General features: G+C 41.5%; 1 protein-coding gene across 2 annotated transcripts in view; it reads right to left on the reverse strand.

Annotated features, from left to right (window-relative positions):
* The window catches only part of RUSC2 (RUN and SH3 domain containing 2), a 70862-nt gene extending 52920 nt beyond the window's left edge, over positions 1 to 17942 (reverse strand). The window contains exon 1 of one of the 2 annotated variants that reach the window (XM_033238168.1): positions 17611 to 17942. The gene's annotated coding sequence lies outside the window, so the exon portion shown is untranslated. The remainder of the gene's footprint in view (positions 1 to 17610) is intronic. The other variant, XM_033238166.1, reaches the window with a different exon arrangement.

A 17942-nucleotide genomic window follows, 5' to 3' on the forward strand; every position in this document is an offset into this window, starting at 1 on the left:
GAGAAGATATATAAGACATCCAGGACAGTGACTGGTATTTAGGGAGGGCTCAATAAATGACAACTACAATAAATGTGAATCAGGAATATCCTCTTTTCTTTAACCTGAATCCCTCCTATTGCCTTGAGACTGTACTACTGTTCAATTTACCAGTTTACAACAGGGAACCATGTCATGGTCATAGCCAGTGTTTACTACCTCAAATTCTTTAACTTTTCTTCATGGCTCTGTTCTTTGTCCCCCTGTAAGTTGCAAAGTAAAGCAGCTCTAACCTAGGCAACATCTCAGGAAAATACATAGAAAGGAGGTTAGAGTGAATTTATGTTATCTCTAAGTCAAGAGTTTCCTACCCAATGAACACAGCTAGGTACAGGTCTACTTGAATTGCTCACTGTCACCAGAACACAGTAAAAACAAGTCTTCCATGTAAACTCATGGGCTTACAAGATTATCCTTAAAAGATCGAATTATTTCCAGACATGTACACTACGTGATCCTCCGTAAGTTCCACAGCTTCTGCTTTAGAAAAGTTTCTCTGGACAACGTGGTGTGCCTGCCTCTGGGGCTCAAGTGATCCTACTGCCTCAGCATCCTGAGTAGCTGGGACTACAGGTGTGCACCCCCACACTTGGCTAATTTTTAAATTTTTTTTTGAAGAGATGAGGGTCTTGAACTCTTAGCTTCAAGCGATCTGGCCTCAGCCTCCCAAAGTGCTGGGATTATAGGTGAGAGCCACTGTGCCCAGCCTCATTCTGATTCTGATTCCTGATTTTTTTTTTTTTTTTTTTTTTGAGACGGAGTCTGGCTCTGTCGCCCAGGCTGGAATGCAGTGGCCAGATCTCCGCTCACTGCAAGCTCCGCCTCCCGGGTTTATGCCATTCTCCTGCCTCAGCCTCCAAGTAGCTGGGACTACAGGCGCCCGCCACCTCGCCCGGCTAGTTTTTTGTATTTTTTAGTAGAGACGGGATTTCACCGTGTTAGCCAGGATGGTCTCGATCTCCTGACCTCGTGATCCACCCGTCTCGGCCTCCCAAAGTGCTGGGACTACAGGCTTGAGCCACCGCGCCCGGCCTGATTCCTGATATTTTTATAACTTTTTTTAAAAGAACAGTTTAGGAATTTATCTATATCCTTGGTTTTCCAAATTTTCAAGATGAAGGACCCTGGGATAAGTTATTTTTGTTTGTTATGTTGGGTGCTCAGTGGACTCTTTCAATTTGTAGATTCATATTCTTCAGTTCTGGGAAATGTATTCTTTCTGTCAATTTTCTCCAGCAAAGCTTAGCTATTTGAGTATAGACATGGAGAAGGTAAGGGGTTATATTCATTCAGAGTTGGGGTTTTATCAGGCAAGTATACTTTTAAAAGAATGTAGTATCAGTGAAGTTTTATTGAAGTTAAAGGACTACTAGTGAGGATACTTCAACAAGTGAATGGAATACACTAAGCTATAAATCATACAGTCTACATGGTAACATGGATAAATGTTTAGGAACTAAATTAAAATAAAGCAGAATATAAAATAATTTTAATGCTATAATTATATCCATGCAAAATTTATATATGCATGTAAACAGAAAGGATAGGAAAGTGGGATTGTAGGTGATTTAAATTTATTTTGTGATTATTATTTTTATTTTTTTCTTGAGATAGGGTCTCCATCTGTTGCCCAGGCCAGAGTGCAGTGGTGTGATCACAGCTCACTGCAGCCTCACCCTCCTAGGCTCAAATGATCCTCCCACCTCAGCCTCCCAAGTAGCTGGGACTACAGGCGTGCACCACCACACTCAGATAATTAAAAAAATTTTTTGTTTCACTATGTTGCTCAGGCTAGTCTTGAACCCCTAAGCTTAAGTGATCCTCCTGCCTTGGGCTCCCAAAGTTCTAGGATTGTTTACAGGTGTGACCACCATGCCTGGCCCATTTTTATATATTTATTTTGATTTTTAAAATTCCTACTTAGATGCTTTAGATCATGTTCAGCTTGGATCACAGATTTTTTTTGTATGAGCTTTATCTAGTCTACCAGTCAGCACTGACCACTCTGTCTTCTGTACTTCTTTAAAACTTGTTCATAGGGCTAAAATCATACTCATCCTCGGGGCTAGGCTATAATCTCTGTGAATGTTACTAAATTAATCAGATCTTTTGTGAAAGCAAAGCAACCTAAGAAAGGTAACAGATTTGCTGAGCTCGGCTTAATGTCAGTTCAACCCCTGTAATTCATTCATTCATTCTCTATTCATTCTACCAATATTTACTGAGCTTATACTATTTGTCAGGCATTGTGTTAGGCACCAGAAATATATAGTGGAAAGTAAAGCCTATCACGAATTGTGGGGAAGGGGGACAGGAAGATCTCAGGCCCAAGCCTGATACTTACACAAAGGACTTCAAATTTAGCTTTTCATCCTTATATTCAAAGTTATAAGTATATTTTTAAAATAACAGCTTTATTAACATGTAATTCATATAGTATAAAATTCACCTTTTTAAGGTATACAATTCAGTGGTTTTTAGTGTGTTCACAAAGTTGTGCAACTCTTGACCACAATATAACTTTGAAGTATTTTCATCACTCCTAAAAGTGAGCCCATCCCCATTGATCTTGTATTCTACAATCTTACTGAACTAGTTTATTAGTTATGATAGTTTTTATGGATTCCTTAAGATTTCTATATATAAGATCATATCATCTGCATATAGCAATAGTTATATTTCTTCCTTTCCAATCTGGATACGTTTTATTTTTCTTGCCTAATTGTTATGACTAGAATTTCCAATACAATATTGAATAGAAATGTTAAGAATGGACATCTTTCTTTTATTCCTGATCTTAGAGAGAAAGTTTTCAATCTTTCACCTTAAAAACGATGTTAGCTGTGGGTTTTTTGTAGATGCCCTTTATCAGGTTGAGGAAGTTAGATGCTATTCCTTGTTGAGTGTTTTTATCATAAACTTGCCAAATGTGTTTTCTGCATCCACTGAGATGATCATGTTGTTTTTGTCCTAAGTACAATCATTACAGTATTAAAATTAATTTGTTAATGTAAATATTTAAAATATACTAAAATTATTACAATAGGGGTTTAGATTTCAATCACTTTCAATATATGAAGAATTTCATGTATTAAATGAAAGAGGCCAATTTCTCTCTAGATCTCTGAGAGATCCTGGATTCAAAGACTCTATTCTTGTCCTCATGGAGTTTATGGTCATATAAAATAATTTGTTAATTGTTATAATGGAGCTCCAGACAAGGTCAAATGAAGGCATAGTGGAAATCATACCCAAGTTTGCATGAGGTAATCAAGAAAGGTTTCAGGAGGGTCAATGACTGAACTGTTAGAGGAGTAGAAATATGTGGCAGGGTCGGGGGCTAAGGAAGGGATTTCAGTTAGAACCATGTGCATACAAAGAGTTCCTCAGAAAGACCTGAGCTCCACAGTCCCAGACTCAAGACATAGACTCCCAGGGCATTTGCTGAAAGAAGGAGTAATGAAATTACAAAAGAAAACTGAAGACTTAACCTTATAGATATTATGAAATTCTGTATGTCAAAAATCACAAAAATTAAAAGGCAAGCAAATATTTGCTATAATTATAACAAAAGGCATGTATCTTTAATGTGTAAAGAACTTGTGTGAATAACTAAAAACTAAGATTAAAAAAAATTGTGGTGAAAACACATAAGATCTAACCTCCTAACAAGTGTTTAAGTGTACAGCACATATTGTTAACTAACTATAAGCATAGCGTTGTACAGCAGATCTCTAGAACTTATTCAGCTTGTATAACTGAAACTTTATACCCATGAAAGAGCAAATCCCCATTCCCTCCCAGAACCCCCACCCCAGACTTTGGCCACCACCATTCCTTCTGTTTTTGCTTCTGTGATTTTAACTATTTTGGTAACTAATACAAGTGGAATCATGCTATATTTGTCCTGTGACTTTCTTATTTCACTTAAGACTAAGATCTTGGCTGGGTATGGTGACTCATGCCTGTAATCCCAGCACTTCGGGAGGCCAAGGCGGGGGGATCACTTGAGGTCAGGGGTTTGAAACCAGCCTGGCTAACGTGGCAAAACCCCATCTCTACTAAAAATACAAAATTAGCCGGGCATGGTGGCGCACGCCTGTAATACCAGCTACTTGGAAGGCTGAGGCAGGAGAATCGCTTGAACCCGGGAGGTGGAGATTGCGGTGAGCCAAGATTGTGCCATTGCACTGCAGCCTGGGCAACAAGAGCGAAACTCTGTCTCAAAAAACAAACAAACAAAAAAACCCCAAAAACTAAGATCTTAATAGAAAAATTGGCAGGATATGAACAAACATTTCATAGAAGAGGAAATAAAATATACTTAATGAACATACAAAAAGTTTGAACTTTAAAACAATAAATTACCACCTTTTGGCTGCCAATTATCAGACAAAATAATAATAGTTAATTCTGGTAAAGGCAAGTGTAACAGGCATATTCATCCATTGCCAGTGTGTATATATTTTGGTACAATCTTCATGAGCTCAGAAAAATATGTATCTCAAGCCTTAAAACTGTTCAAATCATTTAACTCAGTAACTCTACCTCTAGAATTCTATCCTAAGGAAATTATCAGAGATGTGGACAAAGATTTTTTCATAAAGTTAATAATTAAAAAGTATAAAAACGGCCAGTAGCAGTGGCTCACGCCTGTAAACCTAACACTTTGGCAGGCCGAGGCGGGCAGATCACTTGAGGCCAGGAGTTCGAGACCACCCTGGGAAACATGGCAAAACTCTGTGTCTACCAAAAATACAAAAATTAGTTGGGCGTGGTGGCATGCGCTTATAATCCCAGCTATTCAGGTGGCTGAGTCAGGAGAATTGCTTGAACCTGGGAGGTGGAAGTTGCAGTGAGCCAAGATCATGCCACTGCACTCCAGCCTGGATGACAGAGTGAAACTCTGTCTCAAAAAAGAAAAAAAAAAAAGAAAAAAAATAATAGATGTTGTTGCTGTGGATGTGGTGAAAAGGGAACACTTATACACTGCTATTGGGATGCTACTGGGAATGTAAACTAGTACAACCACTATGGAAAACAGTATGGTGATTCCTTAAAGAACTAAAAGTAGAACTACCATTTGACCCAGCAATCCCACTACTGGGTATCTACCCAAAGGAAAAGAAGTCATTATATGAAAAAGACACATGTACACACGTTTATAGCAGCACAATTGGCAATTGCAAAAATATGGAAGCAACCTACACGCCCATCAACCAAGTGGATAAAGAAAATATGGTATCTATACACCATGCAATACTACTCAGTCATAAAATGGAATAAAATAATGGTCTTTTTAGCAACTTGGATGGAGCTGGAGGCCACTATTGTAAGTGAAGTAACTGAGAAATAGAAAACCAAATATCTTACATTCTCACTCATAGTAGGAGCTAAACTATGAGGATTTAAAGGCATAAGAACGATATAATAGACTTTGGGGACTAGAGGAGTAAGGGCGGGGCGGGGGTGGTGAGGGATAAAAGACTATATTTGGGCATAGTGTACACTGCTCAGGTGATGTGTGCACCAAAATCTCAGAAGTCACCACTAAAGAACTTATCTGGCTGGGTGCAGTGGCTCACACCTGTAATCCCTGCACTCTGGGAAGCCAAGGCAGGTGGATTACCTGAGGACAGGGGTTCAAGACCAGCCTGGCCAACAGGTTGAAACCCCATCTCTACTAAAAATACAAAACATTAGTTGGGCATGGTGGTGTGTACCTGTAATCCCAGCTACTCAGGAGGGTAAGGCAGGAGAATCGCTTGAACCTGGGAGGTGGAGGTTGCAGTGAGACGAGATTGCACCACTGCACTCCAGACTGGGCAGCAAGAGCAAACCTCTGTCTCAAAAAAAAAAAAAAAAACTTATCCAAGTAACCAAAAAACCACCTGTATCCCAGAAACTGTTGAAAATTTTTAAAAAATACTATAAAACCACAAATGTCCATTTGGGGTAAGTAAATTCATTTCTGGTTCCATGAAACTCATTAATTAAGGCTAAGGATTTCACATAGGAATTTGGAGACAGTATGTATGCAGTACATATTTTGGTTACGTGTCTCTAGAACCATGGTTGGCTACTACTGGTGCATGGTCAGTTGAAGACTATATATATCCCAAACTCAACCATTTATCTTTATCTCTTTCTACCTTGGAGTCATAACTCAGTAGAAGAAATATCTGTATCGGTGACATTTCTTTTGATATGGAGTCTCACTGTCACCCAGGCAGGAGTGCAGTGGCACGGTCTTGGCTCACTGCAACCTCTGCCTCCCAGGCTCAAGCGATTCTTGTGCCTCAGCCTCAGGAGCAGCTGGAACTACAGGTGCCCCTCACCATGCCTGGCTAATTTTTACATTTTTGGTAGAGACGGGGTTTCTCCATGTCGCCAAAGCTGGTTTCAAACTCCTGAGCTCAGTCAATCCACCTGCCTTGGCCTCCCAAAGTGCTGGGATTCCAGGTGTGAGCCACTGCACCAGGCCTGTATCAGTGACTTTTGAACTATTCTTTACAGAGTTCCTTCAGGCGACTTTGAAAAGGAAGTGAAGGGGATGTAGACGAAAAGAGGGAAACCTGAACAGGTTAGACTCTACTTCTCCCAACTCCACGCATTCAACCAAAACAGCCCAACTTTTCTCTTTTTCAGTCCCTTTCCTGTAGAATATATTTGAACAAAAGTCTGTTTTTAAAAAAGTTTGAAATTCTTTATTCTCTACTACAGATTCTCACAGGCCAATAAAAAACCACAGCGGTCTTTTTTTCCTCATAAGATAAATGCTCCTTGTTAGCTATTCATCACCATCACCTGGTTGTCAGAAAGGACTCACAAATGTATAATGAGGCAGGTGATCCTGCTTCCACCCCTCCTTTCTCCAGCCACTGTCATTAAGGATGAATAAACTAATATGGTTGCAGGCTGCTGTGTTGGATATCAGGCAAAGAACATTATATAAATCATCATATAAACTGAAAGAGACACTATGCTATCTAAGAAGTTAACTATAGCTATAAATATAAAACTAAAGAGAGTAATATTTTAAAATAGAATAGCTCTTGTATCACCAAATAAGATATGTCCTTCAAAGTGGTCACATTGGTTATGAGGGAATAATTGGCAAGAGCAAATAATCTTTAAAACTTCAAAAAACAAAGTAGCCACCTTGAGAAATTTAACTCATTCCAGTAGTGCTCCTAGTAAAAGCATTCTTAGAACTCTTTTTAGAAGTACAAAAAACCACCAGTCCACCCACAAAATTGTGAAATATAATCAATTGTTGTTTTAAGTCACTAAGTTTTGGGGTGTTTTATTACACAGTAATAGATAAGTGATATGGTCTGGCTGTGTCCCCAGCCAAATCTCATCTCGAATTCCCACGTGTTATGAGAGGGACCTGGTGGGAGGTGCTTGAATCATGGGGACATGTCTTTCCCATGCTGTTCTTGTGATTGTGAATAAGTCTTACAAGATCTGATGGTTTTATAAGGGGGAGTTTCCCTGCACAAGCTCTCTCTCTTTGCCTGTCATCCATGTAAGATGTGACTGGCTCCTCCTTGCCTTTAAGTCCTTTAAACCTCTTTCTTTTGTAAATTGCCCAGTCTTGGGTATGTCTTTATCAGCAGCATAAAAACGGGCTAATACAGTAACACAGAAATGTCTGAATCACTACGCTTTGGGAGATGTTTAAAAGGAAATTATTAGTCTTATAGAAAAACTCTAGCTATTCACAACTCTAGAAAAATAAGCTGTTCTGTTTGGCTATAACTTTACATAAATAGAATACAGCCAACTTTAACAAAGTTTGACTGTATCTTTAAAAAGAAATAAACAACTTTCAAAAAACAAGTAAAGAACATTTTGGAAGAGAAACAACTCCAGGATGAATGGGACTAGTAGTAGGTTCCCAACTTTCTCCCCTGCAGTTTTTGCTTTTTACCTTGGGTTCATCTAAATCCTATCTATGCTGCCTTTAGGAGAACTTTGCTCTTTTTCTTTTGCCTGGGCGTGGATAAAAATAAATGTCCATTTTCCCTAAGTACACTAAATACAAGGGTGCATTTTCTTTTTTTAAAAGAATTATACAGGAAAAGAAAGGAAGCACAAAGTATAAAAACAGATAAGTTAAATATAGATTTTTTTGGATCCTAAGATAAACAAGTTTAGACTTTTGATCCTAAGATAATTAAATTTTAGCCAGAAGTTGGCTGGCCCTGTTTTTCTTTACACCCAGTTATCAGTCTATTGTCCTTGTCTGCAGGAACTCACACAAGAAGCCAAAAATACAACATATACCTCAGAGTTTACCATCTCATCTTCTTGAAGATAAAAGACTTTTATTAAACCAAGAATTCCAAGGAAAAGAGGGTTTCTTTCTAAAGTATCAAAATCAATTTTTAAAAAACTTTGTTTTGGTAGAAGTTTTTAAAATGTATTATGTAGGCTATAATTTAACTTTTCTTGATGACTACTATTTTTGTTGTTATTTTTGTTTTTGAGACAGAGTTTCACTCGGTCGCCCTGGCTGGAGTGCAATGGCACAATCTCAACTCATTACAGACTCTGCCACCTGGGTTCAAGCAATTCTTGTGCCTCAGCCTCCCAAGTAGCTGGGATTACATATGCATGCAACCACGCCAGCTAATTTTTGTATTTTTAGTAGAGCTGGGGTTTCACCATGTTGCTCAGGCTGGTCTTGAACTCCTGGCCTCAAGTGATCTGCCTGCCTCGGCTTCCCAAAGTGCTAGGATTACAGGCGTAAGCCGCCATGCCCGGCCTCACTACTGTTAACATTAATAATATACCAGGCTAAAATAATGTTGTTTTCAGTGTCTATTAAGGACTTGCATACCAAATTAATAATTGCATAAGGATCGTGTGTTAAGAGAAACGGTTCACTTTTGCCATTTTTTTGTTGTTGTTGTTTTTTGAGATGTAGTCTTGCTCTGTCACCAGGCTGGAATGCAGTGGCACAATCTTGGCTCACTGCAACCTCTGCCTCCTGGGTTCAAGTGATTCATTTGCCTCAGCCTCCTGAGTAGCTGGGACTACAGGCACGCGCCACCACACCCGGCTAATTTTTTTTTTTTTTTTTTTTTTTTTTTTAATTTTAGTAGAGATGGGGTTTCACCATGTTGGCCAGGATGGTCTTGATCTCCTGACCTCGTGATCCACCCGCCTCGGCCTCCTAAAGAGCTGGGATCACAGGCATGAGCCACCGTGCCTGGCTTTTTTTTTTTTTTTCCTTTGAGACAGAGTCTCGCTCTGTCTTCCAGGCTCGAGTGCAGTGGCATGATCTCAGCTCAAGGGCATGATCTCGGCTCACTGCAACCTCTGCCTCCCGGGTTCAAGCAATTCTCCTGCCTCAGCTACCCAAGTAGCTGGGATTACAAGAAGGTACCAAGATGTCTGGCTAATTTTTGTATTTTCAGTAGAGACAGGGTATTGCCATGTTGGCCGGGCTGGTCTCGAACTCCTGACCTCACGTGATCTGCCTGCCTCAGCCTCCCAAAGTGCTGAGATCACAGGCATGAGCCACCAAACCTGGCATTCTTTTGCCATTTCTATTTAACAGTACTAGAAGGCCTAGCCTGAGCAATTAGGTAAGAAAAAGAAATAAAAGGCATCCAAATTGGAAAAAAAAAAAAAAAGTAAAATTATCTCTGTTCCAAGATTACATGATCTTGTATGGAGAACACCCTAAAGATGCCACAAAAACATTAGAACTAATAATGATTAGTTGCAAATACACTAATCATTTATTAGTGTCAGCAATGCTGCAGGGTACAAAGTCAACACATAGAAATCAGATTTTTTTTTTTTTTAATTTAATTAGCTGAGAATATAGGCAAAGTTGTTCTACAGTCCTGCAGTACATGTATAATTTTCCTATGGCAGTTACAACAAGAGAGGAGAAACAAGGTTTGGTCTAAGTGTGACAGATGTAGATACATATTTTTCACAATGTTCCACAGGGACAGAGAAGTGATAAATCCTGCACCCAAGGAGTGAAAGAGACAGAATTTGCATGCCCAATGATCTCATGTTTAGTAGCCTCTACATCTACTAATGGGCCCACTGCCAATGCAAGAGGGTCAGTTAAGTGGACATGAGTGTGCATATCGTTAATAATATCAATGTCTTTAATGTCCACAGTTAATGTTTTAATCACCCTAGGTCTGGAGATCTCCTTGGGGTATGATGAAGATCTTGTCGTCCTGAGATAGCTTCCCACGGTTGTGTTTATTAGGACATACAATCTGCTGCTGACTTGAGGAGAAGTAGCATATAGTATTTGGGTATATGGCTGGTAATACATAATTGTGATATTATACATGGCCAGGGTATACAGAGTTGTTGACCCATGGAACAAATTCTACCCAAATGGGTTTGCAACGCGAAAACAAAACAGTTCTCCAGTTTACTAACCCAATTAAGTTCTTTTCATTCACAACGTGCTCAACAAATGGAGTCATATCAGTAAGGGGTTGTACAGTGAGGATCTGCAAGAAAAGATTGAATGTTGCTTCTCAGTGATGACTGCACTATCAATTAATGGATTCAACATATCCACAATGTACTGCTGTGGTGTATTTCTCTTCCCTCAATAAGAAATCATCATGACAACTTGGCCAGATGCATCTGAACAGTCTACACCAAACCTGTCATCTAGAAACGTGTACTCACTATCTAAGGGGAAGGACAGGTGCAGATTGTCAAATTTTACATGAGTTGGGTGCTCAAGTACTTGCCCGTTAAAAATGCTTGACTGTGTAGTCACTATTCATTTTGGGAGGATTAAATGATAACTTGGTGCCAGATTCAAGTATACACACTCCTAGTTTAATCTCGGCTATGCCACATGTGCTCAGTATAAGTGGGGAAGATGAGCAATAAAGACAATTTTAACCTTAGCATCCTCTAGGCAAAAACATAACTGTCTTTTGTACAGCTGTCAAGTGAGTGGCCATATGTCAGGGCCATTTCCACAATGCCACCATGAAGTGCATGGATCTGTTACATATTGTTTTACTATAGTACATCCAGCTTGATCAGGTGCAGGGCGATAGTTGAAGGAGCACTCCTGGAAAACGCCCAAGATATGTAAGTCTCTAGGATCTTGCACCTTCTGATGGTTGCATGGAATTCTTCAGAGGAATCATCAGTGGTAGTAACTTTACATGTTACATTCATGACAACTCTTGTGGGAAATTTAGGATATTCAAATAGGACAACACCAGGAGTTGACGTATCACAGAACTTGGCTTACAATTGTCTGAGCATGGATCCCATGCATTACCTTCAGCAGGAGGAGCAGATGGGCTGGCCAAGTGCAAGCTCGATAGATCAGGATAAGTGACTGCAGGTGCAGGAGACATAGCATCTCTAAGGTTAGCCAACCCTTGGGAGCCTTTGTAGAAACAAAAGAAGATTTAATGCACCGAGTTTTGTTTCTGTGGAGACGAGCCTATTATTTATGGCTCAACTGGTGATACTGCCTGACTTAATTTTAAGTCGAGTTTCTCGAGAGACTCCTGTTTCCTGTTGATTCTCTGTGATCCTCTCTGAGAGCTTCCTGAGAACCTGCTCGATTGAGGTTTGGCTCTCTTTGCCTCAACCTCTGCAGCCTCGAGGTAAGTCCCCACTTGTTGCATGCTCTCATTCAGACTCTGTCTAGATCTAAGCCCTCCTCCTCCGTTGCTAACTCAACCACTGACTCGAGAGTTTCTCTGGTTACTAGCTCGCTCATTACTCTGTGATGCTTCTTTTGCTTTGGTTTTGGAGCAACTTTGTCTAATCAGCTGTATTCCTAAAAAACTAACAATGAACAATCTGAAATGGAAATTAAAACAATACAGTAACATCAGAAAGAATAAAATACTTAGGAATGAACTTAACCATGGAAGTGAAAGACTTGTACACTGAGAAATACAAAACATTGCTGGAAGAAATTAGACATAAATAAATGGAAAAACATCTGGTTGATCATGAATTGGAAAACTTGCTATCATTAGAGGTGTCAGTATTACCCAAAGTCAGCTAGAGATTCAATACAATCCCTATCAAAATCCCAACAATGTTTTTTGCATAAATAGCAACATCCATCCTAAAATTCATATGGAATCTCAAGGGATCCTGAACAACCAAAACAATCTTGAAAAAGAAAAACAAAGTTGGAGGACTTACATTCTTGATTTTCCAAACTTACTACAAAGCTACAGTAATCAAAACAGTGTTTTATCAGCATAAAGATAGACATAAAGACCAACTGAAGAGACTAGATAGCCCAGAAATAAACCCTCATATATCTAGTCAGATGAGTTTTGATAAGGGAGCCGATACCATTCAGTGGGGAAAGGTCAGTCTTTTCAACAAATGGTATTCGAAAAAACTGGATATCCAGAAGCAAACAAATGAAATTAGACCTTTGGCCGGGCGCGGTGGCTCAAGCCTGTAATCCCAGCACTTTGGGAGGCCGAGACAGGCGGATCACGAGGTCAGGAGATCGAGACCATCCTGGCTAACATGGTGAAACTCCGTCTCTACTAAAAAATACAAAAAACTAGCCGGGCGAGGTGGTGGGCGCCTGTAGTCCCAGCTACTCGGAGGCTGAGGCAGGAGAATGGCGAAAACCCGGGAGGCAGAGCTTGCAGTGAGTTGAGAACCGGCCACTGCACTCCAGCCTGGGCAACAGAGCGAGACTCCGTCTCAAAAAAAAAAAAAAAAAAAAAAAAAAAAAGAAATTAGACCTTTATCTTACATCACATACAAAAATTAACTCAAAATGGATCAAAGACCTAAAGAGCTAAAACTATATATATATATATATATAGTTTGATGTGTATAAATATATATATACATAAAACAAGAAAACAGAGGGAAAGCTTCATGTCACTTAATTTGGCAATGATTCTTGGGTAAGACACTAAATGCACAGGTAACAAAAGAAAAATAAGATACATTAGATTTCAAATTTAAAAACTTTTGTGCATCAAAGGACACTGTCAACAGAGTGAAAGGTAATCCATGGAATAGGAGAAAATATTTGCAAATCATACATCTGAGAATGGATTAATGTCCAAAATGTATTAAAAAACTCTTACAACTCAACAACAAACAACCCAATTCAAAAATGGGCAAAGGACTTGAATAGGCATTTCTCCAAAGATATACAAATGGCCGATAGGTATCAAATACATGAAAAAATGCTCAATATCTTTTCCTTAGAGAAATATGAATCAGAATCATGAGATATCACTTTACACTACTTAGGATGGTTATATTATTATTATTATTATTTTGAGATGGAGTTTTGCTCTGTCACTCAAGCTGGAGTGCAGTGGCATGAGCTCAGCTCACTGCAACCTCAGCCTCCCGGTTCAAGTCATTCTCCTGCCTCAGCCTCCTGCCTCAGGGATTATAGGTGTGCACCACCATGCCTGGCTAGTTTTTGTATTTTCAGCAGAGATAGAGTTTTACCATGTTGGCCAGGCTGGTCTTGAACTCCTGACCTCAGGTGATCCACCCACCTCGGCCTCCCAAAGTGTTGGGATTACAGGCATGAGCCACCATGCCCAGCCTAGGATGGTGGTTATTTAAAAAAAAGAAAACAAGTGTTGCCAAGGATGTGGAAAAATTGAAGCCCTTGTGCATTGCTGATGAGAACGTAAAATGCTATAGCCACTGTGGAAAACAGTGGTTCCTCAAAAATAAAGTAAAATAAATAAACAAACAAAATGACCATACAATCCAGCAGCCCCACTTCTGGGTATATACCCACAAAAACTAAAAGCAGGGACTCAAACATATCTGTACACTCATGTTCACAGCAGCATTTTTCATAATAGCCAAAAGATAGATGCAACCAAAGTATCCATCAACAGATGAATAAACAGAATATAGTGTATACATACAATGGAATATTATTCAGCTTTTAAAAGGAGTGAAATTCTGACTGGGTGCAGTGGCTCACACCTGTAATCCCAGCACTTTGGGAGGCTGAGAGGCTGGTGGATCACTTGAGTTCAGAAGTTTGTGACCAGCACAGCCAACATAGTGAAACCCCCTCTCTACTAAACAATAATTAGCCGGGCGTGGTGGCATGCACTGGTAATTCCAGCTACATAGGAGGCTGAGGCATGAGAATCACTTGAACCCGAGAGGTAAAAGTTGCAGTGAGCCAAGATCGTGTCCTGCACTCCAGCCTGGGTGATGGAGGGAGACTCTGTCTCAAAAAAGTAAATAGAAATAAAAGGAGAGAAGTTCCGATACAGGCTATAATATGGATGAACTTTAGACATTATGCTAATCAACTGCAGCACTATTTACAATAGCAAAGCCATGGAATCAACCTAAATACCCATCAATGACAGACTGGATAAAGAAAATGTGGTACACATACACCATGGAATACTATGCAGCTGTAAAAAAGAAATGAGATCATGTCTTTTGCAGAAACATAGATGGAACTGGAGGTTATTATCCTTAGCAAACTAACAGAAACAGAAAACCAAATACTGCATATTCTCACTTATAAGTAAGAGCTAAATGATGGGAACGTATAAACACAAAGAAAGAAACAACAGACACTAGGGTCTTCTTGAGGGTGGAAGGAGGGAGAGGAGCAGAAAAGATTAACTATTGGGTACCAGGCTTAATACCTGGGTGATGAAATAATCTGTACAACAAACCCCTGTGAAACAAGTTTATCTATATAACAAACCCTCACATGTACCCCCGAACCTAAAAGTTTTTTAAAAACCCAAAAAACAAAAAAGACATTATGCTAACCGAAATAAACCAGTCACGAAGGGACAAATAGTGCACGATTCCACTTATATGAGGTACCCACAGTAGTCAAATTCAAAGATAGAAAGTAGAATGGTGGTTGCCTCGGGCTGAGTAGGGAGAAATGGGGAGTTAGTGTCTTACTGGTACGGAGTTTTAGTCTGGAAAGATGAAAAAAAGTTCTGGAGATTGATGTCAGTAATGGTAGTACAATAATGTGAATATATTTAATGCCACTTGAGAATGATTACAATGGTAAATTCTATGTTTTATATATATATATATATTTTACCACAATAAAGAGTAAATATGGTACAGCACAGGTTCTGCTATGAGTTATTTTGTTGCTGTTAAAATTCCCTTCTACCCCATCACCTAGCTCTCTCAGAGCAATGTTGACATCTGGCTACTCAAAATAATGCGCTCGTTTTATATGATGAACTCATTTGACAAAAATTATATTAAATGCCAGTGTCTGAATGGGTGTTTTTATTTCCTGGGTAACTTCAACACTGATCAGATCATCTCTAGACAGCCTGCCCTTACCCTAACATGAAGTGAACCATCTCTTTAGTCAAGTGACTTTTAGCAGGGTGCATAGTCATTGTGTATGAGTAACAGGAAGAAAAGAGTGAGCTATTATCCTAAATTTGCAGATAAGCCCCAGAGAGAAAAATAGAACATACAAGCCCTTCCCATGAACTTGCCAGATTTAGCAAGTAAAAATACAGGACTCCCTGTTGTTTATCTGAAATTCAAATTTAACTGGGCACCCTGTGTTTTATCTGGCAACACTGAAGTATTGGAGGTGAGGAAAAAATAACCCAGGGTGTTTTGGGGTAACTGAGGTCTTAACAGGGAGCCTAGACAAGAAAAAGTAGAAAAGGCCATTAAAAAGATACTGTTTAAAAAAAAAAATTGTATTGCTTAATCCATCCAGCTCAGGAGCCCCTCCCCACGCTGTGATCCAAGGCTTTTATTTTGAGACAGAGCATCGCTGTCACCCAGACTGGAGTGTAGTGGCAGGATCTCAGCTCACTGCAACATCTGCCTCCCAGCCTCTTGAGTTGCTGCCTCAGCCTCTTGAGTTGCTGGGACTACATGTGCACACCACCATGCCCGGTAATTTTCGTAATTTTAGTGGAGATGGAGTTTCATCATGTTGGCCAGGCTGGTCTTGAACTTCTGACCTCTAGTGATCTGCCCACCTGGGCCTCCCAAAGTGCTGGGATTACAGGTTGAGCCACCGTGCCTGGCCTGATCCAAGACTTTATAAAGACATGTCAGAGGGTGTGAGACAGAAAGTGTCTAGACAGAAAGTGTCTAGTTGATTGATAAATCAAAACTAGAAATGGGAGAATGAGAACATGCCCAGCCTCTAGTTAAGGCAACTGTGGCTTCAAAAAGGAATCTTAAACACCAGCATAGAAATCAGAGGGATCCTAATCTGGCTCAAAACAGAAGAGAAACAGTGGCTGGCCACACAGCAGGAGTGGCATAAGTAACAGAATACCAGCCATACAGTTTGGATCTGCTCTTCCTTCCATTAAGCCATCCACCACTACTTAATATCTAAGGGGCCAGCTAAGAAAATCCAGTCACTACTTTTATTTGCTAATACTTTGAGCCCCAGTTACAATAATGCCAGTACTAATTAGGTAACTACTTTCTAGCTTATCAACTCCTGCAGCTTTCCAGCCATTGTTCATCCCTCAGGGATATCACCTGCTTCCCCACGGAACCCAAACCCTGATACCCTCAGGAAAGTAAATCTGCTCAGGTCACCCACCTAGGAATAAACAAAAACAGGTTTCAGGCCCTTTGTCCTTTGAAAATTCCGCCTTTTAAAAAATTAAAATTTTTTTTTGAGGCCTGTGTTCTTTATCACGGACACCGTTCACATAGTGGTAATCCTTGACTGACTGGTCTACTCGTTCCTGCGTTTCATTCCTCCGCTGTTCAATTCTTTGTTCAAAACGCCAAGGACAACCGGTAGTGAAGACCCTCCACTGGTAACACTACCATGTGCCAGGCACCGTGCTGGGGACTGGGGATGCAAAGATGAGTGGTGTACCGTCCTTGCCCCCAGGAGTTCCCCGTGTCCGCAGGGCCGGCCAGGAGGGCCGCAGCCAACCGTGGGTAACAGGATCACCGTGCCCTTCGCGGCAAGTGAGTGCAGTAGTAGGGGACGGGTACTGCCAAGCCAAAGGTTTTCTCCAGGTAAAACTGGGTGGCAGAGGGACGGAGACTGAAGCGACGCCGACGCCGGGCAGATAATAACGGGAGGCAGGGACTAAAAGGGTGGAGGGAGCAGAGGACCCGGCCGGGAACTGGCAGTAGGGAGGACCCCGATGCAGTGGCGGGCCTGGGTGCCGGGCGGCCGCGCTTCCCCAAAGCCGTCACAGGGTCTTGGGGTACCAAGGTGACTACTGGGCGCGAGTCGTTCTGTGGGGGAGGGTGTCCCCAAGGGGGCAATTTGAGGAGACGGTTGGGGATGCATCTGGGGTAGCGCCTAAAGGGACGGTGGGTGGTGGCTGTTTGAAGGTCCCGTGGACGCAGGGCTGAAGGGTCAGGAGAAGGCCGTGGGTCAGAAGCGCTGGGGACGAGGTCTGTCCAGGGGGTCGGGGCGGACGCAGAGGGCGGGTGCACCCGAGGGGGAAGGGCTGAAGGGAAGGGCGGGCGCTGAGAGCACATAGGTGGGCAGACAGGCCCTCCCCTAAGGGAGTCCTCGGAACGCGGGGCAGTGGGTCTGTGGGACCCTGTCCGCCTCCGGAGAGGCGTTCCTACCTCGTTTCTCGCCTCAGCCTCGTCCTTCCGCGCCGGCGGCGGCGGCGGCGTGTCGCGCCCTCCAGGGGTCGCGTTGCAGGCTAGAGGCGCCGGCGGCCCCTCCCTCTGGGCGGTTTGGAAACGCCGGCCCCTGTCGGCCTGGCGCGATGGTCCGATCTGGATTGCCCTCAGACCGCCCCTCCGGGCGGCGAGTTGGTTCGGTCCGCCCGGCCTAAGGTGCTAGTCCCCTCCCCGGCTCTCGCAGCGATGGATCGCGAAGCCGAGTCACGCGCAGAGCTTTCCAGCTAGGGGAGCGGCGAGGCTTCCGCCGTGGCCCCGCCTTCTGCAGCCCG

This window comes from Trachypithecus francoisi, unplaced genomic scaffold, assembly GCF_009764315.1.
Source record: "Trachypithecus francoisi isolate TF-2019V2 unplaced genomic scaffold, Tfra_2.0 Lachesis_group16, whole genome shotgun sequence".
Classification (NCBI taxonomy): domain Eukaryota; kingdom Metazoa; phylum Chordata; class Mammalia; order Primates; family Cercopithecidae; genus Trachypithecus; species Trachypithecus francoisi.